Here is a 13061-nt window from a genome sequence, read left to right as displayed (position 1 = left end):
GGCTTCCAATTAAGTATGGCTGAAATTTTATTCGGTCGACTCGAATACCGTCTGCGATACCACATGACCCAAGAAGCTAACCTCTTTAACCGAACTCACACTTGCTGAACTTAGCATATAATTGCTTATCCCGTAAAATTTGCAAAGACTAACCGCAGTGTTCAAGATGTTCGGTCTCATTTCTTGAATAGACCAAGATGTCATCAATGAACACGACTACGAATCAATCCAAATATGGTCTAAAGATCCGATTCATTAAATCCATAAATACCGTAGGGCATTAGTGAGCCCAAACGGCATCACTAGGAACTCATAGTGACCATATCTCGCTCAAGGCGCCTTTGGGCACGCTCAATCTCGGATTCGCAATTGATAGTAGCCCGATCTCAAATCTATTTTCGAGAACACCGAGGCTCCCTTCATTGATCGAACAAGTCATCAATACGTGGCAATGGATATTTGTTCTTTATCGTCGCTTATTGTCGACGATAGTCGATGCACAATCGCATGGTTCCATCCTTCTTCTTCACGAACAACACCGCGCACCCCAAGGCGAAAAACTCGGCGAGCAAAACCTCTATCCACCAATTCTTGCAACTAAGCTTTCAACTCCTTTAATTCCGTTGGTGCCATACGATACGGAGCTATCAAAATTGAGTGGTACCGGTACCAATTCGATGCCAAATTCTATTTCCGAACAGTGGTAAACCCGCAATTCTTCGGGAAAACATCCGGTATTCACAAACCACGGGCACAGATTCGGGTTTCTTCTCGATTCCTTGTCATCGAAAGCACGACGCAAGGTACGCTTCGCACCCTTTTCTTACATATTTCCGGGCCAACATCGCGATATTACACCGGCAACCCCTTTAAGTCCGTGGACTCAACCCGAATTATTTCATTATTCGCGACCTCAAATCGATAGTCTTGCTCTTGCAATTTACAACCGCATCGTGCATGGTCAACCAATCCAAACCAAGAATAACATCGAACTCATCGAACGGCAAAAGCATTAAGTCCGCGGAAAACAAGAACCTCGGAACACTAGGGGACTTTTCTTGCACACTTTGTTGACAAGCACGTAATGACCCAAGGGTTTGACACCGAATTACAAACTCGAGAGACTCAATGGGCAAAGTCTTATCGGATGCTAAGGTTTCACATATATATGAATGAGTAGAACTAGGGTCAATCAAAGCAATCACATTTGTATTGAAAAGAGTGAAAGTACCTGTAATAACGTGCGAGAGGCAAGATCCTCGGCGTGCGTATGGCATAAGTCCTAGCAGAGCACGAGCCTCAGATCCGATGGTAGCATCTCTAGATCCTCTCGACCGCCAATCGACATTGCCCATATTTCTAGGTGGCCTACCTCGGCGATGGTAGCACCGGGTTTGCACTCGACTTACATTCTGCTCATGCATCCTCGGGCAATCCTTCATAAAGTGGTCGGCCGATCCACACTTATAGCAGAGCGATCACGAAACCAACAGCTCCCGAATGCCATTTGCCACAATATGGACACTCCGCCTCTCTCGGCGATCATTTCCACCATCAGCGATCAAGTGACTCGTGTGGTCACAGGGGTCGATCGCGTCCTCGTCTAGGAAAGCCCAAAACGCCTCTAGACCGGCTCACATCATCTCGAAATCTCTTCGATGCTTGTTGAAGAGACTTTCCCAAGGACCTCTTTCGGAATTCTCCAGTTCCCACATCAGCTTTTTGTTTCTCCTTTCTAAGCTCTTCGGCTTTACAAGCTCGCTCAACAAGTACTACGAACTCTCGTATCTCGAGAATGCCAACAAACATCCTTATATCATCATTCAGCCCATCCTCGAAGCGTTTACACATAATAGCTTCGGACGAAATGCATTCTCGCGTGTATCGGCTAAGCCTCACAAATTTTCGTTCATAGTCGGTGGCGACATAGAACCTTGCTTAAGATCAAGAAATTCCCTTCGCTTTTGGTCGATGAATCTCGATCGATATACTTTTTTTTTTTTTTCGAACTTGGTTTGAAAGAATTCCCAAGTCACTTGCTCTCTAGGTACCACAAGTCGAGTACTCCACCAATAGTAGGTGGAATCACGTAGCAAGGAGATGGTACACTTTAAGCACTCATCGGTGTACAAGATAGCTCATCGAGCACCGGATAGTGTTGTCCAACCAAAATTCAGCTCGCTCGCATCATCATCATCCGTAGCTTTAAATTCAGTGGCCCCATGTTTTCGAATCCTATCGATTGGGGCTTACTTGACCTTATTTGGTCAGCCATCGGAGGTATTGTAGGTGCGGGGTTGCATTTGTCGGGAATGGAGGTTGTGGGACAGCCGTGTTAGTTCGAATGTATTGATTAAACCATTCGCTCATCACACTATAAAAGGCTTGCCTAGCCTCATCATTCGGATTGCTGGCCATAGGTTGAGAGTCCGCCGCGCTGTCCCTTGTGCGGAGCAGCGCCACACTCTCCACATCATCAGCTATTGCTCGGTTGGGATCGGATCCATTGCTATAAACAAACTCAAAGTCAAATTGTCGAAATCACCACACTATCGATTCATCATTTAATGGCATGTATAGCTAGACCCCAAACACCTCACGGTAGTCCTAGAATCGACTAAACCGTGGCTCGATACCAATAAATTGTAGCACCCGAACCCGATACCATCGCCGTGTTTCGGACACGAGGGGTTAACAAGCCAAGTTCACATGTTTTGCCCACCAATTTGACATTTCCAGTCAGGCTGGAAAACTGCGTCACTGTCGCCTTAAAATCATATCTCGAGTTTAAAAACTCGAAACTGGTTTCGTAAATTTTCCTGAATTTAGACTCATATATCCATCCATGGATTTATTTCTAGGATTTTGGTCGGGCCAATTGGTACAGTTTATTAGTTAAAGTCACCCATGTTACAGGGATCGACTGCTCTGACCTTCGCGCGGTATAACTTGAATATCTCTCTGTACAGGGCTTTAATGCTGGTGTCGTTTGTTCCTAATGAAACTAGACTCAAAGTGGAATCTGTACATATAAGGTATGTCTCCTAATTCTTTTGGATAATTTATAGTAAATTTTAAAGTTGCGACAGGGAACCCAGAAACTGTTCTGGCCCTGTCTCACAATAGCTTTAATATCTCTTAACATGTAACTCCTATGACCATTTCGTTTCTTCCATATGAAAATAGACTCATCAAGGTTCATTTACATAGCTTATTCACTATTTAATTCCATTCCTACGAATTTTGGTGATTTTTCACATTCACGTCACTGTAGCTGGCAGCATCTGTTTTTAAGGTAGGTCTTACCTATTTGGTAGTCTCCATGAACCAACTAGTCTTGCCATACATAGGTTCATATATGATCATTTTAACCATGCCAATGGCTGATCATATGACCAACATTCCCATTTCCAAGCCATAGCCACATCATGACACCAAATATATACATACAAACCACAATTATTCTAAGTTCATGTTTCCTTTTCGAGCCATTTTCGCATGGTCGTACATACTCACATCACAACATATTTAACAAACAAGGGTAGTCCTATACATGCCATTTCAAGTTCAACCAAAATTTATACCAAAATGGAGGCTTGATAGTGTGGATGACTTCGACTTCAACGATCCCGAATCCGATTGCTATCGAGCGAAATCTAGAAAACCGAGAGCCAAAGCAATGAGTAAGCATTTTTATGCTTAGTAAGTCTCAAGGAATATAATCAACTCTAATTACAGCAATACATTCACATAGTTAAATGCATCATTTCATTAATGCACATTCACATAATCATACTTACTTCACCATCCCAACTCTTATGTTCATACACAAATAACGGCTTCATTAAGGCCGATAACTCGTTCCATCATAGGAGCGGATATTCACACGCCTACTCCTAGCGCAAAAGCACACACCGCACTTACCTTGTCATTGGGAAATTTCACAAGTGCATTAGCTGAAATTTTCCAGCAAGCTTATAATTTTCAAATCACATACCTTCGGAGTTTAACCGGATGTCGCTACTCGATCAATCGCCTTCGGGACATAGCCCGGTTATGGTAACCCGCACCAAGGCCTACGGACTTAACCCGGATATCACGATTTGCACAAATGCCTTCGGTCTTAGCCGGATAGAATGACTCGCACGAATGCCTTCGGGTCTTAGCCCGGATGTAGCCACTAGCACAATTGCCTTCGGGTCTTAACCCGGTTATAATTTCCAGCATAATTGTCTTCGGGGCTTAGCCCGGATATCATTCAATTTCTCATGCACACATACATCAATAATCATTGGACATACATATTTATTTTCGTTACTAAGGCTCAAACACAATTATAATCACTAACATAATCGCCTTCGGGACTTAGCCCGGGTATCATTCGAATACTCATACACACATAAATTAATAATCAATACATCCATATTTCATTCCACATAATTCAAGTAAGGTCACTTCTTGAGGACTTACCTCGGATGTTGTCGAACGGCTTTTACGGCTATTCGATTACTTTTTCCTTCCCCTTGTCCAATTGTGGCCCTCTTAGCTCTTGAGCTAATTCAAACAAATTCAATTTATCAAAACCTCATTGTGCTAGCTTATGGCCGAATATGACAAGGAATTTAAATGGTCATATGGCCACCCTTTAGCTTGAATACACAATGGTCATGCACATTTTATACTACATCAAGCAATTCAATACAATTTATTCGAGCATCAAGGAAAAGCTAAGGCCTTCAATAGGCTACCCAAGGCCGAATATACTTGTCCATGTTGAGGCCAATTATGCACTTAATACCACACAAAACAGCATGCATTTTACTAGTTAATGCTTTGCATATTGTAGCTCAAAACTTACAATATAGCATCAAGCACTCATATGTGTGCTAGGCCAATGTGCTTACAATTTCACAATTATTCTTCAACATCTTCTTCTTTAAACAAACTTATTCATCACTTCCTTCATAACCAAAACATCATGTGCAAACATATATATACATATATGAGCATGGCGAATTTCAAGGTGTCCATAGCCATCCAAAACACAAATTTTAACTAATATGCAAGAAGCATGAACCATGCTCATGAATGCATCATGGCCGAATATGACAATCATGCTCCTTTTCAACTTCAATCGTGATAAAACAAAAAGAAAACTCAAAATCTTACTCAAGAGTAGACAATCCATCATTGCATGCATCATCATCAAGCTTCACACTTAGCATGCAATGGCTTTATCACCATAACAACTTTGGCCAAATACCATTTCCATGGCTTAACAAAGATTTGAGCCATGGCTAACATGCACATCAAGTTAGCAACCAAAACATGCATGAAACTCCTAACACAACCTCATACATACCTTAATCTTGATGCAAACTTAGCCAAATCTCCTTCTAGATCTCTTCCAAACCAAGCATGAAGCAAAAATCCTCCTTCTTCCTTAGTTTTGGCTCAAAGAAAGGATGAACAAAATTTTTTCTTTCCTTCTCTACAACTCACGGCAATGGGGGATTACCACACTCACACACATTTTTTTTTCATTTTTTATCACCCATACACCTTTGTTTATTATTTCACCCTAATGCACCAACAAAACATGTTTCATGACATGTTTAGCCCATCCTCCCTTGTCATGGCCGGCCATCACCTATAAAGGGGAATTTGACATGCAAGTCCATTATTTTGCATGCATGCTTTAATTAGTCATCACACATTTCCTATCATACTTTCAAAGTTCATTACTAAGTCCTTTCTTGTGGAATTCACCCTTATAACACTAAATCAATCATCATAAAATGTCATACATGAGCACACACATATTATAGGCATCAAAATAAATTTTTAATTATTTTTATGCCTCGGTTTTGTGGTCCCGAGACCACCTTCCGACTAGGGTCAATTTTGGGCTGTCACAGAATTAGTAACACTTACGAAGACTCAACTGAAATTAATTCAAAATTGAAGCCTTACACCACACAATGCTCGCGAAAACTTACAACTACCGTACAACGATCTCGAATACTTAAATTCCTGCAGAAGCCCCAGCCAAATCTTGTCCTTCACCTAACTGAAAATAACAAAACAAACCCCTTATCAACATTTAGCCTAAAAGCTTTAAGATTAAACAAAATAGAACTTATCGAACGAACACAGCCAGGATTTGTACAAACAGAATCGAATTAGAAAAGCCAAAAAAGGGTAGGAAAAAGAAGAAAATTGATCAGAGAAGATGGCGAACAGTAGCGTCAAAAGGAAAAAGGGATTTTTGGGGAAAACCAAACAAAAAAAAACTAATTTGATATTCCCCAACTTCCCAATAACATCTCAATCTCAACCACTTCAGAATTTAAATTCCACTGAAACTCTATCACAAAATCGAGCAAAATTAATACCCACACTCGCGCAAGGATTCGAATACAGGACCTCCAACATACAGATCCCTTTACCACTTGAACCAGTAGGCTTATTCCGATATAGATTTACAAATAATTTAATATAAGCCCACCAAACAATGATAAGGCTTGGATCCAAAAATAAAAAAAATTGCTAAAGGTAGGGCTCGAAGTTGGGACCTCACACACAGATATTTGTGTCAAATTTTATAGAAGTGATAAACCGTAATTTATACATATTTTTATCCCATGCTTAGCACATTTATGGATGGTTTCCCCTTAGATTTGGTGAATTCGATGCTCCTAATTCTTTAATCTCATGTTTTATACTTAGGTGAGCATAGGAGAGTAAAAAGAGCGAGAAATGGGCCAAAAACGGAGAAAATAGACTCACATGGGAAACCAACACGGCCTGGACTTCCTCACGCGGGCGTGTCTATTTGGCAGGATCGAAGCACAACTTATACGGGAAGACTACACGCCCGTGTCTGTTCAACAGCCTTGACCACAGGCTGGAGTAATCGCACATGGGCATGGTACACGGGCGTGTCCCTGCCGAGCGCAAGTATAGTCTTATTCGAAAAACGCCACTTTTGAGGGCTCTTAGGCATTCTAAAACCTATTTAAATATCGGATGAGGAACTTAGATAGGGGACACAGAGTAGGAAGCAAGGAATTACTCAAGGGAAGTCAATTGGTCCATCTTAGAAGTCGGATTCATCGTCAAGACTGAAGATCTCCCTTCAATTTCCATTCAAGGGTTTTGGGTTTTTTTTATGTTTTGTCTTCATTATTCTTCTGAGATGTTTTCTTTTATAATTATGAACTAAACCTCCTAAATACCTAAGGGGAATGAAACCTAAGACAAATCTTGTTATTATTATCTGAATTGTATGATAAATATTTGACTTATTCTTAATTATGTGTTCTTAATTCTTGTTTTAATATTCCAGGATATTGATTAAAGTTAATGCTCTTATTCAGAGGAGGAAAAGACCCTGTCTAAGAGTAAATTTGTCGTAATTAAGCGAAGTTGATTGCACGCCTAGAGATAGGGTGATAAGATTTTGCCGAATTAGGGTGAAACCTAATAAGGGGATCCATAGATCGAGTTAATGCAACACTAGGGAGTTAATTAGAAAGAGATTTCAATTAATCAACCTAGGGTTAGACGTTATTAGTCTCGAGAGAGATAATAATATAGCTTAGGGATTTCTACGGATCAAGTCAAATGAATAAATCGTCTGATTCAGAGTCAAAAAACAAGTGAAGTCTAGGTGGATTTTTCCTTGGGTATTGTCTTAATCAATCGAATTTTCCCAAAAGCTTTTTCCCAATTTCTCTCTGTGCACTCTTAGTTTAGTTAATTCATTTAGATAAACAAATGCCTTAATTCTTAGGCTAGATAATAAAAAGAAAGTAATTACTAGTACTCTTAGTTCCTTTGGGTTCGACAATTTAGTCTTGCTAAAGCTATACTACTATTCGATAGGTACACTTGCCTTCATCGTGATAATAGTTAGTTTCAAGAACGATTAATTATAAATTTTTAAAACCTATCGCGAATATCACGTATCAAGAAGAAAGAATGAATTAATTGGGGCATTACAACTCTACCCCATAGAAGAGATTTCGACCACGAAATTTACCTGATTAGAACAGATGAGGATACTGCTGACGCATCGAGCCCTCAGGCTCCCACGTGGCTTCCTCAGTGCCATGATTCCGCCACAGAACCTATACTAGTGGTATGGACTTTCTCTTCAGAACCTTAACCTCACGGTCTAGAATCTGAATCGGCTCTTCCTCAAAAGACAAATCTAGCCTAACCTCAATCTCCTCAATAGAAACAACATCGAGACGTGAAAGATGTAGTGGATACGGTCCAACCCTGGAGGTAGCATCAACTGATAAGTAACCGGTCCCACACGCTTCAGAATCTGATACTACCCAATAAACTTGAGGCTCGACTTTCCCTTATGACTGAATCTCAAAACTTTTTTCCATGGAGAAACCTTAAGAAAGACGAAGTCCCCCACAAAATACTCAATATCACGCCTCTTCAGATTTGTATAAGATTTTTGTCTATCAGAAGTTGCCTTTAGATGATCCCGAATCAGTCTAACCTTATCTTCGGTCTCAGAAACCAACTCAGGACCCAAAACCTGATGCTCACCCAACTCAGTCAAACATAGCGGAGTACGACATTTACGACCATACAAAGCCTCATAAGGTGCCATCTGGATGCTAAACTGGAAACTGTTATTGTAGACGAACTCAACTAGCCGCAGATAATCCTCCTAAGTACCTCAGAAATCTATCACATAGCTTCGATGCATATCCTCCAGTATCTATATCACCCTCTCAAATTTACCATCGGTCTAAGGATAGAACACAATACTGAAATCCAACCTCGAACCCAGAGCGTCAATTAACTTCTTCCAGAATCGAGATGTGAAGCGAGGATCTCTATCAGAAATGATCAAAACAGGAGTCCAATGCAGTCTCACAATCTCAGAAATGTAGAGCTTCGCTAACGTCTGCAAAGAATAGTTCATTCGAACGAAAAAAAATTGAGCAGACTTGGTCAATCGGTCCACGATAACCCAAACAGAATCCTTTTTAGTGGGTGTCAAGGGCAACACACTAACGAAGTCCATCGTTACATGGTCCCATTTCCATAATGGAATTTTAACTGGTTGCTACAAACCTGAAGGCAACTGGTGCTCAGCCTTAACCTACTGGCACTTCAGACAACAAGCAACAAAATCTGTAACCTCATGTTTCAACCCCGGCCACCATTACAACTCATGGAGATTTCGGAACATCTTATTACCACCAGGATGCATAGTATAAGGGCTACTATGCACCTCCTTCAGAATTGACTGCCTCAAATCAAAATAATTCTGTACAAAGATCCATCCTCGAAAACATAACACACAATCAGCATTCAACCAAAAATCTGAAGTGCTGCCACTCTCAACCTAACAAAACAGCAATCTCAGAGACTCATCCCCCAATTACTTAACTCGAATCTGATCAATACAAGTCAGCTTAACTTGCAACTCGGGTAATAAAAACCTATCATCAAACAGACTAAGGCGAGTGAACATCACCCTCAGATCAGTCATCGCCCTACAACTTAGAGCATCAGCCACTACATTGGCCTTACCAGGATGGAACTCTATCATGTAGTTATAATCTTTGAGCAGCTTAATCCATCGACACTATCTAAGATTCAACACCTTCTGAGTAAGGAGATACTTGAGGCTCTTTTGATCAGTGTAGATGATACACCTCTCACCAAATAGATAGTGCCTAAAGATTTTCAACGCAAAGACCATAACAGTAAACTTGAGATCATGCGTTAGATAGTTCCCTTCATGTGTCTTAAGATGATGGGATGCATAAGCCACAACCTTTCCATCCTGCATCAATACACATCCCAAACCGATATGCGATGCATCACTATAGACCACATACTCCTTGCTGGATTCAGGTTGTATCAGAACAGGAGCCTGAGTCAGAACTGACTTGAGCTTCTCTGATAAGTCATAATTTATACATATTTTATACTATGCTTAAGCACATTTTTGGATGAATTATCATTAGATTTGTGGAATTTGATGCTCCTAATCATTTAATTTTATGTTTTATACTTAGGTGAGCAAAGGAGTGTAAAAAAAGCGAGAAATGGGCAAAAAATAGAGAAATTGGGTCAACGTGAAAAATCAACACGACCTGGACTTCCTCACACGAGTAGACCACACACTCGTGTCTATTTAGCAGACGCTAACACAGCCTAAGCCACCCCACACGGGCGTATCCCTATCGAGGCCAAGTCTAGTTCTACTCGAAAAAGACCACTTTTGAGGGTTTGGAAGCATTCTAAAGTCTATATAAACACCCGAGGAGGCACCTAAATGAGACACATGGAGTGGGAGGCAAGGAATTACTCGAAAAAAGCCGATTGATCCATCTCAGAAGTTGAATTCTCCATCAAGACCAAAATTCTCCCTTCAATTTCCTTCAAGGGCTTTTGGGTTTCTTTATGTTTTGTTATTATTATTCTTTTGAGATGTTGTCTTTTACACATATGAACTAAATCCCCTAAATACCTAAGGGGGATGAAACCTAAGACTGATCTTGTTACTATATTCTAAATTATATGAAAAAACTTGATTTTTTCTTAATTCTGTGTTCTTAATTCTTGGTTTAATATTCCAGGATATTGATTCAAGTATTGATTTGCTTATTCAGAGGAGAAAAAGTCATTTTCTAAGAGTAGATCAAGCATAATTAAGCGGAGTTGATTGCACCCCTAGACCAGGGTGACATAAATCTGTCGAATTAGGGTCAAACCTAATAAGAGAATCCATAGATCCAGTTAATCCAACACTAGGGGTTTTAATTAGAAAGAGATTTCAATTAATCAACCTAGGGTTATATGTTGTTAATCTCGAGAGAGATAATAATATAAATTAGGGATTTCTACGGATCAAGTCAAGTGAATAAATCGTATAGTTCAGAGTCAAATAACAAGTGAAGTCTAGGTGGATTCTTCCTTGGGTATTGTCTAAATCAATCAGTTTTCCCAAAAGTATTTCCTCAATTTACTTTTTTTTTGCATTCTTAGTTTAGTTAATTAGTTTAGATAAAGCGAATCCCCTTATTTTTAGGCTAGATAATAAAAATAAGGTTAATACTAGTACTTTTAGTTCCTGTGGGTTGGACATTCCAGTCCTGCTATAAGCTATACTACTGTTCGATACGTGCGCTTGCCTTTATCGTGATAATAGTTAATTTCAAGTAAGATCAATCATAAATATAAAACTTATCACGCACATCAAGTTTTTGGCGCCGTTGCCGGGGGCTAAGATATTAGGGACGCTTAATTTTTATTACTTTAGCCATTTATTTTATTACAAGTTAAATTTTATTTTAATTTTGTTTATATTACTAAATTTTCTTCTATTTACTTCTGGCAGGTTTTTATAGTTTATGACTAGAGGAAACCCGACAGGACTATTAATTTTTGATAGTGAGAACGAAAGCACAGCTCGCAGAAACCGAAGAGAAATAAGGCGAAGCCTGTGATACATAAAGGAAGAGCGAGAGGATGATATTCACACCACAACCGAGGAGATGGCTGAAATTCAGGAAAATCCACTACCTCTTGCGATTGCTGCTGATCCAGTAAATCAGAATCCTACTCCTCGTACTATCTATGATTATGCTAAACCTAATTTAACTGGAACTGAATCGAGTATAGTTAGGCCTGCTATTGCTGCAAATGATTTTGAACTAAAACCTAACATGATTCAAATGATACAACAGTTTGTTCAGTTTGATGGTTTGCAGGATGAGGATCCAAAGACTCATTTAGCGAATTTTCTGGAACTCTGCGACACTTTTAAAATTAATGGCGTTTTTGATGATGCCATTCGCCTTCAGTTGTTTCCCTTTTCGTTGAGGAATAAGGCTAAACAGTGGTTGAACTTGTTGCCACGAGGGTCAATCACTACTTGGAATAAATGACCGAAAATTTTTGACTTAAATATTTTCCGCTGGCTAAAACGGCTAAATTGAGAAATGATATCTCTTCTTTTGTGCAGATGGATCTAGAAACTCTTTATGATGCATGGGAGAGATAGAAGGACCTATTGAGACGGTGCCCTCAGCATGGGTTACCTTTATGGTTACAGGTTCAGACTTATTACAACGGTGTGAACCATTCAACAAGGCAACTTATGGACACAGCCGCCGATGGAACTTTGAACAACAAAACACCTGAAGAGGCTTACGAATTTATTGAAGAGATGCCATTGAATAACTATCAGTGGCAAGTCATGAGAACAAAGCTGAAAAAGGCAGCCGGTGTTTTCAACCTCGATGCGGTTACTATGCTATCTAGCCAGGTAGAACTTTTAAATAAAAAGATTGACGGGTTGTACGGTTCTACTCAGGTACATCCAGTGATGAGGTGCAATTCAAATGGAGGAGGAGTACACACAGAATATCAATTCTTCAACCCTAGCACCGAGGAGGAACAAGTTCAATAAATGGGTAACAATAATTCTAGACCTCAAAATAACCCATACAGTAACACTTATAATGCAGGTTGGAGGAACCATCCCAACTTCTCATGGGGTAGCCAGGGAAATCAAAGGCCACAACCTCCTCCAGGTTTTCAACAACCACCTTACCAACAGGAAAAGAAGCCGAACCTTGAAGAGATGCTAACGAAATTTATCTCGATATCAGAAACTCATTTTTAGAATACCGAGACAGCACTTAAGAATCAACAAGCGTCGATCCAAGGGCTCGAAACTCAGATAGGCCGGATTGCTAAACTAATTTCTGAACGACCACAAGGTAGCTTGACGAGTAATACTGAATCTAACCTAAGGGAACAGCTTAATGCGATTACCGTTCGAGATGAAGAAGGGTTAGTTGAACCTGAACCAGAACCGAAGCAAGGAATTGTGGTAAGTAAAGGTAAAGGTGAGGTGGACCACAGTGAGTGAAAACTGGTAAGTAAAGAGTACAAACCTCGCGTGCCATATCCCAGAGCGAGAAGGAAAGGCCACACAGACAAACAATTTGGTAAACTCCTTAAATTATTAAAGAAATTACATATTAACTTACCATTTATTGAAGTTCTTT

The 13061-nt window shown here is 40.0% G+C and overlaps 1 non-coding gene across 1 annotated transcript; it reads right to left on the bottom strand.

Annotated features, from left to right (window-relative positions):
• Positions 1–11977: 11977 nt before the first annotated feature.
• LOC128280947 (small nucleolar RNA R71) lies at positions 11978–12084 on the bottom strand. Its single transcript, XR_008271165.1, has one exon. It is a non-coding gene; the product is annotated as a small nucleolar RNA R71 (small nucleolar RNA).
• Positions 12085–13061: the final 977 nt, after the last annotated feature.

Source organism: Gossypium arboreum, chromosome 9 (genome assembly GCF_025698485.1).
Source record: "Gossypium arboreum isolate Shixiya-1 chromosome 9, ASM2569848v2, whole genome shotgun sequence".
Taxonomy (NCBI): domain Eukaryota; kingdom Viridiplantae; phylum Streptophyta; class Magnoliopsida; order Malvales; family Malvaceae; genus Gossypium; species Gossypium arboreum.
Note: the sequence above shows the minus strand (reverse complement) of the source record. Positions and strands in the feature narration are given on the sequence as shown.